The sequence below is a fragment of the Lissotriton vulgaris genome, chromosome 1_1 (assembly GCF_964263255.1).
Source record: "Lissotriton vulgaris chromosome 1_1, aLisVul1.2, whole genome shotgun sequence".
In the NCBI taxonomy this organism is placed as follows: Eukaryota; Metazoa; Chordata; class Amphibia; order Caudata; family Salamandridae; genus Lissotriton; species Lissotriton vulgaris.
This window is the reverse complement of record NC_141685.1, coordinates 2,142,109,217-2,142,121,771: the sequence shown is the minus strand read 5'-3', so window position 1 is coordinate 2,142,121,771 and position 12,555 is coordinate 2,142,109,217. Positions and strand designations below refer to the sequence as shown.

At 41.2% G+C, this 12,555-nt stretch overlaps 1 protein-coding gene across 1 annotated transcript in view; it reads right to left on the bottom strand.

Annotated features, from left to right (window-relative positions):
* Window positions 1-9,878, bottom strand: part of MPPED1 (metallophosphoesterase domain containing 1) — an 888,950-nt gene extending 879,072 nt beyond the window's left edge. Inside the window, exon 1 of the mRNA XM_086922282.1 lies at window positions 9,378-9,878. The gene's annotated coding sequence lies outside the window, so the exon portion shown is untranslated. The remainder of the gene's footprint in view (window positions 1-9,377) is intronic.
* Between the last annotated feature and the right edge of the window lie 2,677 nt (window positions 9,879-12,555).

Below are 12,555 nucleotides of genomic sequence, written 5' to 3'. Positions count from 1 at the left end.
CCCCCCTAGGGGCGCCTCAGGTGATCCCAAGGGGGCTCCAGGCTCTGGCTAAAGGAAGCATTATGCTTGTTATTGGGCCATGACGAACATCTTTTGTCATTTGTATCCTAGATGGGAGTATGTGTCAAAAGTAAAGATACTCCAAATATTCTTCAAAACACCCAGCCACACTTTGTGGATACTTTTAACTGATACAATTTAATAGAATAATTGAGAAAAATTCTGAGGGGGGCCCAATGATTTTTTTTTCCCACTAGGGTAAAGTTTGAAGACCACTGCCCTGTCGGGTGAATAGCTGCGCACTTAAAAATCCTGATTGATTGATTGACCTAGAAGTAAACAAGCATTGGCATAGCCAATAGGTCTCGCCTTTGAGACCTTATCAGTGTTTAGCCATGCAGCACATTTTCCTAGGTGCTGTGCCGCCATGGATTGAAGAGCTATACAATTACTACACACTGGATCTTGCAGTCTGATTCAGAAATACATGCTTGCCTCAGGAAACATTTATGGACACATTTCAAAACTTTTTAAAGCACAGAAAAAAAGACAAGTGTGTCTATGCAAGTCAAGAGTACCATAACATTATGTATGCAACTGTTTCACTACTGTATTGAACAGCCTATGAAAAAAGATGTAAATTACTTTACGATGGCGGAGACATCACAGCTTTTCTCCCCCAGGTCTCTATTCACCAGGCACCTTACTCCAGAGTTTTCCATTGAAAGCACTGCTTGCACCATTTAATTACAGCAAGCCCCTGGCCTGCTCTCTGTCCCAGCCCCTGGGTATAGGAGCATTGGACATAGCAACAACAACAAAATGCTCCAATTTGTCAGGTAACGGGGAAACAATGAATAAACAGGGACAGCTTTGGTATCACTTAATCTCTGCGCACCTAAAAACAAATAAATTAACCTGACCTTGTGTAATGTAACTGCCGCTTTTGTTAATCGTTCCAATACCTCCGGGTCAGTGGAGTTCTGTTCTATAAAAATGCCCGAATAAATGTAATCTAACCTTGTGTAATGTAACTAGCGTTCCCAACACCTTCGGGTCGCTCAAGCTCACATTATATAATAAAAAATATCTCCCAGTTCCTGGGGAACTGCAGAAGATGTGCTTTGAAATTAGAGCTCTGAGAGGAGGAAGACAACCAGAAGAGGCAATGGAGCAAGCATGTGAGGAGAGGTGGGAGGGGCGAATGCTGCTCCCATTTGTCAGATAGAGGAGAAATAATGAATAAAAATGGACGGCGTTGGCATCACTTAATTTCTGCGAACCTAAAAACAAAAAAATTATCCTGACCTTGTGTAATGTAACTGACACTTTTGTAAACCACTCCAATACCTTTTGGTCAGTCGAGTTTGCGTTCTATAAAAATGGCCCCAAAAATTCATCTGACATTGTGTAATGCAACTGGCACTCATGTAAAGCACTACAACACCTTTGGGTTGCTCAAGTTCACATTATATAAACAAGCATCAGAGAATATGAGACAGGAGTTGCCAAACCTTACCATTAAATGCGCTCAAAGTTGGGCTGCGGAAGGTTAGATGACCGAGGCTAGATAAAGCAACAAGCTGCAAAGCAGAAGGGGATGGGGAAAATCCTCGCACTTTTGTAGCCAGAGAAAGTTAAAGACGTGCCCTCGAAAACAGCAGCTGAAGCGACTGGCATTTCATCTCATATTTGAACGGGGCGGCGAGATGAGGTAACGGGTGCCGCAGTGGAACCACCGAAGACAGGCACACAGTGACACGAGCAGGAATCAAAGAAACAAAAAAGTCCCACAAATGAACCCTTAAACACAGAAGCCAGGATTTGAAAAATCATATAAATTTTACTAGACCTGCAGGGCTAGTAACTTTAATAATTACATGACCTAACTGGAATGTACGAGATTCGTGAACTGGTCTCAAATTGTGAGATCCTAGGCAAATATTTTGTCTTATGGAGCCACCTTTTTCTTTATTATCACATAAGAGAGCACCTTCAAATATGCAAGTTCACTATTTGTACTGTACAAAAAAACAGTATTTACTAGACCAGGGGCTAGATGTAGGTAAATTAGATTTACCGATTCATAAATACCGAATTTTACTGATTCGGTATTCATGAATCGGTAAATCTAATGTAGGTAATAATTCGGTATCAAATACCGAATCCGTAGGATTCTGTATTTACCGATTCGGTAATTACCGAATCGGTATTTGCCATTGATTCCTATGGGCCTTGAAGCCCATAGGAATCAATGGCAAATACCGATTCGGTAATTACCGAATCGGTAAAAATAGTGAATTGCCAAGGGGGACAGGGTGTCACTTTGACACCCTGTAGCACCCCTGTTTCTGGCTTGTGTGCCATGTGGCACACATACATGCCCTAAGGGCAATGTATGTGTGTCACATGGCACACAAGCCAGAAACAGGGGTGCTACAGGGTGCCCTAAGGGCATGTATGTGTGTCACATGGCACAGTGTACATGCAGAGATGTGCATGTACACAGGAATTATTATTTACCACCCAATAGTATTGGGTGGTAAATAACAAATTCTTAAGGGCCTGTGGCACTGTTTACTGTGCCACCTACATCTGGATTTACAGAATCGGTAAATTTACAGATTCTGTATTTTACCGAATCGGTAAATTTACCGATTCTGTAAATCTCAAGCCCCCTACATGTCAAACACCAAATACCGGCCGGTAACGGCCGAAATCGGTCGTTACCGACCGGTATTTGGTCTCCTACATCTGGCCCTAAATGTTTGCTCCATGTATAAAAAAAATTGAGCCCATATATAGGGTACACATGATCCGTGGCTTGCCTCTTAGTTCTCTAATAGCATTGTCATCTTGGCAGGAGCAGTAATAATTCCCAGGTCATGTTTAAAAACTCACTTTTTATAAATATAATACCAAAGCATGATGTGGTAGTGCACTGTCATTTACAGAAAGCATATTTTCCATTGAAATGGCCACAACATTTTCCCTCGAACATAGTTTTACTGATAATAGTGCATAAACAATGTCTGGAAATTAGGATTCTGCAAAAATATTTAAAATGTGCACATCACCAAATAAAGTGTTCTACTTTGTTTTCATTCTATAAAAATATTTTTTTACCACAGAATTACAAAAAATGAGTCTTCATTATTAGTGAAATATATTTGAAATGTTTGAACAGTTCGATCAGCTATTTCAGTGTTGTGTTAGAAAAAAAGCCTGATATTTTACAGCCTCTCATTTATCATGCTTTGCACAGTATAATTGTCACAAAGTTCACTTTACAAAATGCTCTAATTTATGTCAAAGAAAAAAATGTATGAAGACAAATTGACTTTTGACATTTGTCTCTGAAAGCCAGCAAATGTGACAAGATAACAAAATTTAAAGGCATTTTTATTGTTCTTTCACTGCCTTTAAATCTTGTTCTCTTGTCACATTTGCCCTGCTTTCAGTGACAGAGGTCAAAAGTCAGTTTGTCTTCCTACATTTACTTTTTGTTCTGAGACTGAAGTTAGAGGATTTTCAACTTTCCAGAAAGGGTGAGTAGTTCCTAAAAAGAGCTTGTCCTGAATAAATCTTGCTCCACAATGCAAGTAAGCAAGTGGATTTTTTGAGCTGTAGAAGCGTAAGGTTAACAGAAATTGGGCGTTGCTCTGTTGGAGGAAACCAAACACAACAACCATTTGTAATACAATTAGTCTCGCATTACAGAAAGTTTGTGCTGTTGGTGTTGCAATATCATTAACAATGCCAATAGCTCAAACTCTTAGCAATGCTAGACCTATTAAATTGCAAATGCTTGTTTTGTAAAAGCGCCCCATGCTGCACTTTCACTTCAATGGCGGCGGTGCACCTTTCTTTAGACTGGCTTGTTTAAAAAAAAGGGTGCAGCCGCCAATAAAGTGAAAGGGCGGCCTGGGCGTTTTTACAAAAAAAAGCACTTGTTTTTTTAACTAGACAAACAATTGCTTTTTTTGTAAAAGTGCCCCATTGCGCACTTTACTTTAACAGCGGCTGCGCACCTTTCTTTAGAGGAGCCGGGTCTAAAGAAAGTGCCACGGCCACCATTAAAGGTAAATCACGGAATTAGGAACTTGTAAGAAAAAAAATAGTCCAGCTAAAACCTAAGGTGTAACAAAACTGTAATTGGCCAGTGCTACTGGTTTAAAAAAAGGAAGTGATGTATCTAGAGCAATCGGACAATAAAGAGCAGCGATTGAGTTATCAGCCAATGGCAAGCAGCAGCTGAAATTTTCACTCCTGTGGAGAGATTACAGCAGGTCTTGCAGACAGCGCATGCACGCTGATGCTTGGCCTAAAAAGGAGGGACTAAGAGGAAAGATTAACCACTAGCAAGAAAGCATTTCTGAACGACAATCGAAGGGATGAATTAAAAGGCAAAGGGAGTGCTGTAATCCCACAGAGTGAATACATCATGTCTTAGAGAGACCGTGTATGCGCTGCCTAGGCTCGACCTAAACAATGGATTTTGTTGCAAATGTAGGGACCGAATGTTGCAATACTGACTCAACATCTCACTCAGCATACATAACCAACTAGCTCCAGAACGGCTACACTTTAAACTCAGTGGCCTTTTAGACCAATACTTTGTTCACTCTTTATATTAATAGCCTGGGAACAAAATTAGGTAATGATTGCCATGATCTGCCATGCATTAATGGACGGCCAACAGGAGCTTTATTATATGCAGACGATGCAGTCTTATTGGCTCATACCCCCATTTGCCTACAAAATTTAATTACCAGCTTTTCTACCTATATGCTAAATCTTGATCTTCATGTTAACCCCTTCCATGCTGATGACGGCCCCCAGCCGTCATGCACTACGGTGCTCGTGTGCTGATGACGGCTGGGGGCCGTCATGAACCTGCCCACTCGCGATTTTGCCGCCCAGGCGCAGAATCGCGGCCGCATAGAAGGGGTTAATATAACCAAAACATTTACAATGAAATGTTGTATTCCCAGCATCAAGTGCCGAGAATTCATCATCGATAATAGGAAACTCGAACACATGGCTCATTTTTCTTACCTGGGCATTATTTTTGGAAAAAGGGGTCTATGGGCTAAAGCTATTGAATTGAGGAAATTATTATTTTGTAAAGCCGCTGGTGCTATAATCAACTTTGCAAGGTAATTGTGGAGGCGCGCCGTTGCAGACGTAATAACAATCTATAAAGCGAAATGTATTCCTGTTGCTATGTATGAGCAGGCTTCTGGGGTTATGCTAATGCTGAGTGCCTGCAAATAGTTCAAAACAGGTTCATGAGATATCTTTTCGCTGTACCCAGTAGCACAGCCACATTCGTATGCACGCTGAGTTGGGGATACCTTATCTTTTAGACTTGATTAAATTGCAGCCATCTTGCTGTGGCATAAAGTTTGGACTGGTATCTCTACTGGTTTGAACAGGGACCTGATTAAAGATTGTTTGTCCCTTGATGGGGTTGATCGTATTTCCTGGTTGAGTTATGTCAAAAAAAATTTAGAGAGTCTAGGACATCCAGAATATTTCTCTAATCTTGACAGCCTGAACAATGTTACTAGAAATAATTTAAAATCATTATGTTTGGACTATCTGGAGTCCATTAATCTATCCAGTAATATTGTAAAACCGTCAGTGAGTATACACCAACTACTCTTGACTCAACCAGGAATACAAACATACTTACTGAACACTGCAGGAGCCTATGATAGACTGTTATTGACCCGCTTATGCCTTGGCATTTTTCACACTAGGGTTACCTTCCCAAAAATAACGACTGGTCCCGCACCTTATGTCTATGCCCGTGTGACAATATCTCTGTTCAGTCGACAATCCACGTTATGTTTTTTTGCAAGTTTTATTCAATGCCCAGGAAAAAATGGATATTACCAATTTCAATGAGTTATGGTTTGAGACAATGTCCCCCACCTTTCTAAAGCTGCAATATCTGAATGACAGATCTGTAACAGATCACATTGTTAAATATTTGAAAGAGGTGCTCAGACAACGGCTGTCAATGGATGGTCCTATTTCTTATTGAAACATCGCTTGAATTTGTATTTTGTATATATATATGAAATGTATGTTTTTATTGTTTATTATGTTTTGTGCTTTTATGGTTTAACAATTTTTAAATCGAATAAAGCGTATTCTGATCTGATCTGACCAATGCTTTGATCCACATGTATGCTTAATTTGTGCTGAATTATTACATAACCAAGTTTTAATACTGTTCTTGTATTAATTTGAATTATTCACTTGCCACAATATTCAAGCTTTTCTTCATGATTTCCATGGCCCCAATAATCATTGTATTTAGTGTTGTGCATTTGTACATTTTCTGCATCATGTCGTCATGCAGTCAGTTGTAACTCGCGGTGCCGCCTAGCGGCGGCACCGCGAGTTACAACTGACTCATCCAGGAGTGCTGCGCCCTGATGGCAGAGTAAACACCGATCAAGACCAGAACGGTGCCATTTACGCACTGAACAAAAGAAATCACAAGTGACACAAGTGAAATTGTATACTTGATCACAGGAACATTGCCCAAATTCCCTTGGAGCCCACGCAGTGACAGTTCAGACGTCGACTGTTCACATCAATGTGCTCACATTTTGTATCTATCCTGACGAAGACCCCAGCATGAGGCAACAATAACCCTTCCACACATACAGGGGTCGAAACGTAGACTACACCAACCCAACACGCCATAGGACTCAACGCAATGGATTTGTCTAGCCTATGTGTGATGTGATTAGAGAACATGTGTACTAGCTTTAGTGTAAAGGCCTACTGATTTTAATGTGATGCTATCAATGTCACACTACCTTTACCCAGTCCCTCACAAACCCTATCACATCCCCTCCTTTCTTCACTGAGAGCACCATCGCTGTAATGATTTAAAAATTACGCTTATAAACTATGAAGAGTAAAAGTTTCTTTTGTGATGGAGTAATTATATCCTACACGATTGTAAGAATAAATGCAATCAAATCTTGAATATTGCAAGCTTTATTGTTCAAGTTGTTTATCAATGAATAATGATACATGTATGTGGTGAACGTTTTTACGAAGTAATATAGAATATCTATGAATAATTGCGCAAACTCGGACCATTTTCCATGTACTTACTTATTAACCCAGGTCCATGAGTTTTTAGGGTACACCCCGTTATAACTCAATATTCCTAATATTGAGTCTAAACACTAAAATTACAGAAAAAAGAATGTGCCTCCATTTGATCTTCCTAAACCTAACAGAATCCTGATCACTTCACAAAAAATCCAATACTAATCGGATGACAGTGGTTTGGTGTTAAGACATAGGAAGTCGGGTATAAACCACATAAAGATGAATGAAGGTCATCAGACAATGAAGAGATAGTACTCTTCATTGGATTATTTCAAATGTTTTGGAGGTTCATATGGTAAAATGTTTTGTCATGGTTCTATTGCAACAGGATCTGTCTCTCAAAAAGAGGTTTATTTGAGAATGGTAAGCTGCCAGTGACCCTCTCATGTGTAACATCTTGACTAGTCCTTACTTTGCAGACAATAGGACTTCAAGTTAGGGACCTGAATTATTCTACTGTTCTAAGAATGGGTTTAAATGTGAGAATGTAACTTTTCATTGGATAAAAAAGCAAAGACATTTTAAGGTATCAAGCAGAGCATGGGGTCAGATGGCAGCTTTTCCCACCGATCACTAAGGACACCATGACACAATTAAATTTTACCAAAAGGTGAGTATCTCTACCTCTGGTTTATGGCCTCACACTCCTTATCAAGAGAAACAAAATGAGTTGTCATTTATTTTAATACGCCATTTATTTATAGGATTAATTAAAACCATACAAATTATCAAGTAAAGAGAAAATAAATACAAATAATAAAACACGAGCAAAAGTTTTTTTAAATGGAAGAATGGTTGAAAACGGCCCCAGTCCTGACAATGTCATGAGGCTTTTAACTTGCGCTAACAACTCGGCTTTTGAGTAGGCCTGGTTTTGCTACTGAAGATGATAACATTAGTCACGAGGTCTGCACCTACACGGATAAGGGATTCGACTTAGTTCCAGTCAATTTGTGATGAAATGTCATGGCAGTATTCAACTAAACAAATACATACCAAAATAATAACTAATTGAAAAAAAGTGCTTTCATTAGAATTAACTGTATCCATTTCCTTGAGAGTTTTCAAGTACAAAGCCACAAATGTATGCAGGCGTTATGGAGCCTGTGCGCCAATATTGCAACTAAGAACATATTTATGGGGGCAAGTATGTCATCATGTCACGACTGAATCGCACAGGGACAACATCATGGCTTAAGGTACTGAACTAACTGTGTGGGCATTTACATATGTGTGTGCGAGGGCCCATGTTTCATTTCATTCTCATTGCCATGCAGAGAAACAAATGCACAGGACACAGTGTGTAGTGAGACGTGCATTCCAATATGTGCAAACACGAAAGAGGTAGATTTAGAAAAATAAATGGAGAACGCAAAAATAAAGCAACTTTTGGCTTTAAAAACGGGATTTCCAGCGTGAATCATGTCTGTTGGCATGTATGAGTTGCTGATGTGCAAGATGGTTAGAGGTTGTCGATTTGGCAGAATCAGTGGAGAATACAGGAACAGCGGGCTGAGGCAAAGGTACATGAGAACATGAACTGACCCAAACAAGACAAAGGTTCAAGAGGACTGATGTAAAGCCCTCCTTTCTGTTTGTTCTGTTCGGGGTGTGTTGTGTCCTTTGTGCTAGCGCGAGGTTACCCATTATTTAAGTGTTTCGAGTCAGAATAAAAATACAGTGCAAACTCCCAGATACAAAATAAACAACGAGTCCAGTTCCGAAAAACAATGTGCTTGCACAGCTCAAGAATAAAAAAAAAAAACAAGCAGCTCCCTTTTCTCCCAGTTCATCCCTGGAGAGACCGAAAATAATATTGTATTGTATTGTAATTGCTGCATTTAAATAGCGCTTATTTGTCTATTTAATGAATGGACGGGTACTCGAAATACAATAATGGGTATGTGTATATTTTTTAAACGAGAGATATAAATAAGCTTAAATTAGAAAACTAACACCTTACGTTCATTTCTCAACAACCTAAACATTTTTTTTAATTCAGGTACGCCGTTTCTACACACGCATGCGTACCATATTTCAACGGTTTACCAAACATTGAAACATTTCATCGTGTATGAGATGCGTATGAAATACTTCTGCATGTGACATTCATGCTTTTGCTGGTCAGTAAAAGCTTAATCAACCTTCGGCAAACATGGCTCGTTTTATGTCGGAATATCTATCGCCAGTGTGGTAGGCAAGGCTAGAGCGCGTGCAGTAACGAGAAAACCTACCTAGACCTTCCGCCAAGGACACAATTTCGAAATAGAGGAGGTGCTTTTGAGTCGGAAGCGGTCACTTCAGCGGTCCGCAGCGCGTGGCGCAGTTCATTTCGTTCGGCGGGCGGCACCAGCTGGAGGAGAGCAGAGGGAGCGGGAGCGGTTCTCGTCAGCCGAGGAAACTGCGACGGTCGGTATATGAAAACAAAACTCGGCACAGTTGCTACAGTCAGGACCGGTCTTGTTTATATTTTGTGTAGTATTCAAGCAGCTGGTCTCCTCTTCTCCATGTACACCCCTTTTCAAATGATGCCCAGGCCGATGAGAGAGCGCTGGCCGCAGGCGAATCCAACCGGGATTCTTTGGGGAAGTGAGCGTAGGAAGGCAGCTCCAGCAAGACGTATGCTAACAAAAGGATATGTTTTCATCTCTCAGCCAATTCTGTCTTGCATATCACCAAACAAAAAGAGTCCGTCGGAGAATCTAAAAAGGCGTTGACAGATGCTGAAGGTGGACAGGCACGCAGTTCTCGTACGTTTGTGCGTTCGAAATACCCACTCATGCTCATTTTCCCTTTGGAATTTCCTATGCTAAAACGCTCACGTGTTTTACGTAATGCCATGTGCACAAAAAATGAGCTTTCAATTGCCAAGATTAGCATATCAAAGACATATTTTAGAGGAGGATGTAACGGTTTCAGACGAGTTATTGATTCTCCTAGGAGAATGGTGGAAAGATACCTGTCTCCGCCCTTTCACTCCAGAGGAACAAATAAACGCGTGCAAAAGGTACTCACCCCTCCAAAACCTTATCAGCTCGGGTGAGGGAGGGTTTGAAGTTTGCTTTCCAAATGATCTGGCTTTAACCATGTTGTAGATTCGAACTCTTGGCGCTGGAACGTATTACAGTTGTGAACAAAAATGAAGAGCTGGCATATCAAGCATCTATTAAGTTTTATTTTTATCATTCTAAAACCACCTTTTATTCTCTCCCATAACAAAGTGTAATGCATTTATTTGTAGATTTTATTTTATTCACAGGAACACAAAAGCTACCTGTTGGAGGAGAGTCGTTATCACTGCGAGATCTGAAAACCGCTATTCTAGAATAAATAGTGAGCAGGCCATCTGCTAATAGGTAAGAGCTTCAAAGGCGTGGTAGGGGTGTCGTGAGTTAACAAGTGTATGTAGTAACATGCAGTGTATGCTTATGATGTGATAGGCACAATGTGATCTCTGCTGAGCTCACAACAAAAGGTACTCTAATCCCTTCACCTCAAGCGATGATAGCCTGTCTGTAAAAACACAGACCTTGGGTAAAGCACATTTTCAGTGTATCTTGAGTATTAACATCTCTTATGTATCAACCCCGACCATCAAGTGGGGATCGGTGGGATTATTAGGTTAATGCCCTTACCAAACGCTACAGTCTCTGCCTCCCCTGTGGGTGAAACTCTCCCCTCACCTGGTGCAATTCAATATACAAAGACAAAAGCGAGTCCGTCCCAACAGGGGACAGAACAAAAGACCATAGTAACCTGTCTAACCGACCGTTAGCATCATATGGCTATGGACAAGTATAAGCGGCGTGGTACCCAGGGCACTCGACCACCGTGAACAGAACCCCAATGAGTGTCAACCCAGATGGCAGTTGCCTCAAGAAGAGGTCTGAGTCTCTCGCATCAAATAGGTGGGGGGGTTAGGGGGTGAAGTACACCCTCTTAAGGTGGGGCCAGATACTGTCCCTACAGCCCATTCACATCCCTCTTCGTCATCACCCATGTTCATTGTCACCCGTGTCTGGCTCAACTGCAACATCTTGACCTCCGATATACATGGGAAACACAGGCTGACGCAAGTTGCATGTCCGCAAGTTCAGTGCATGCTAATAAACATACGGTAATTGGGAAAGCACAAATATGAAATTGAGGACCTGATTCAAAATATCTCGCCAGACATTCTTTTCTTAACAGAAACCTGGATGGACCTTTCTTCAGGGCCGGATTGGAACATTGCATTACCTCAGGGCTATGCGGTGAAGTTCCAGGACAGAGGGGTGAAAAAAGGAGGGGGGTTAGCAATTGTATATCGCGACCTTTTTGAAGTGTACATTGAGACTGTAACCGACTTACCAGCAGAAGCATTTCGCTTTTCTATAACGGCGCAAAATTTTTGGAAGCTCCAGGGAATTCTTATCTATCGTCCACCAGGACCTAGAGCTGCTTTTTCCCAAGCCCTGATGACACATATGGAATCTTGTACAGATTCTCATTCTATGCTAATACTGGGGGATTTTAATTATCACCTTGAGCTAGATAATAACACCGATACCGGTAGATTACTAGACAACATTGCAGCCTTTGGTTTTAATCAACGGGTTATGGAGTCTACCCATCAGGCGGGCCATACATTGGATGGCATTTTCTATAACCATGAGAACCTGAATGTGACTAAGGTGACTGATCTTCCCCTGGACAGATCACAGAGCAATGCATTTTAAGTTTAAAACTTGTCTGCACGGGCGCGATGCACAGTGAAAACAAAAATCAGAGGCTGGAATAAGGTCCAATTAAATGATCTAGAATCAGCATTAGGGCAACCTCCGAGCGGGGCTGGTCAGACCAATGATAGTGCAGTAGCAGATTTTAATCAATGGCTTCAGGCAGCCGCAGATACTGTGGCCCCGGAGAAAGTGGTAATAAGTAAGAGACTTAAGCCCTCGGCGCCATGGTATAATTCTGAGCGGAAAGTCCTGAAAGCCAGTTGCAGAAGAGCTGAACGACTCTGGAGGCAAAACTACAAAGAGGATAGTAAACGGTTATACAATCAGGCCCTTACACAGTATAAAGAGGCTATCGCAAGGGCAAAACAACAGTTTTTTACGCAGAAGATCGAGAATGCCAGCAACTCGGCTAAAGAGCTGTTTAAGGTGATCACTTCTCTATCGAAACCCCAGCAAGAGGAGAAATTTCAGCCATATCAAGAGATGTGTAGTAACATGGCCACTCATTTTCAAAGTAACGTCTACCTTATTTATGACGACCTCCAGAAGTCTCGTATAGGCCTGGATGAGGAAATACATATTGAGGCAGAACCAGTCCAGACCAGTCTAGTTAGTTTCCCGGCTGTCACGAATGAGGAGATTTTGAACACACTTGGTTCGATAAAATCAGTCGCACCTAGTGTTTCCCCAT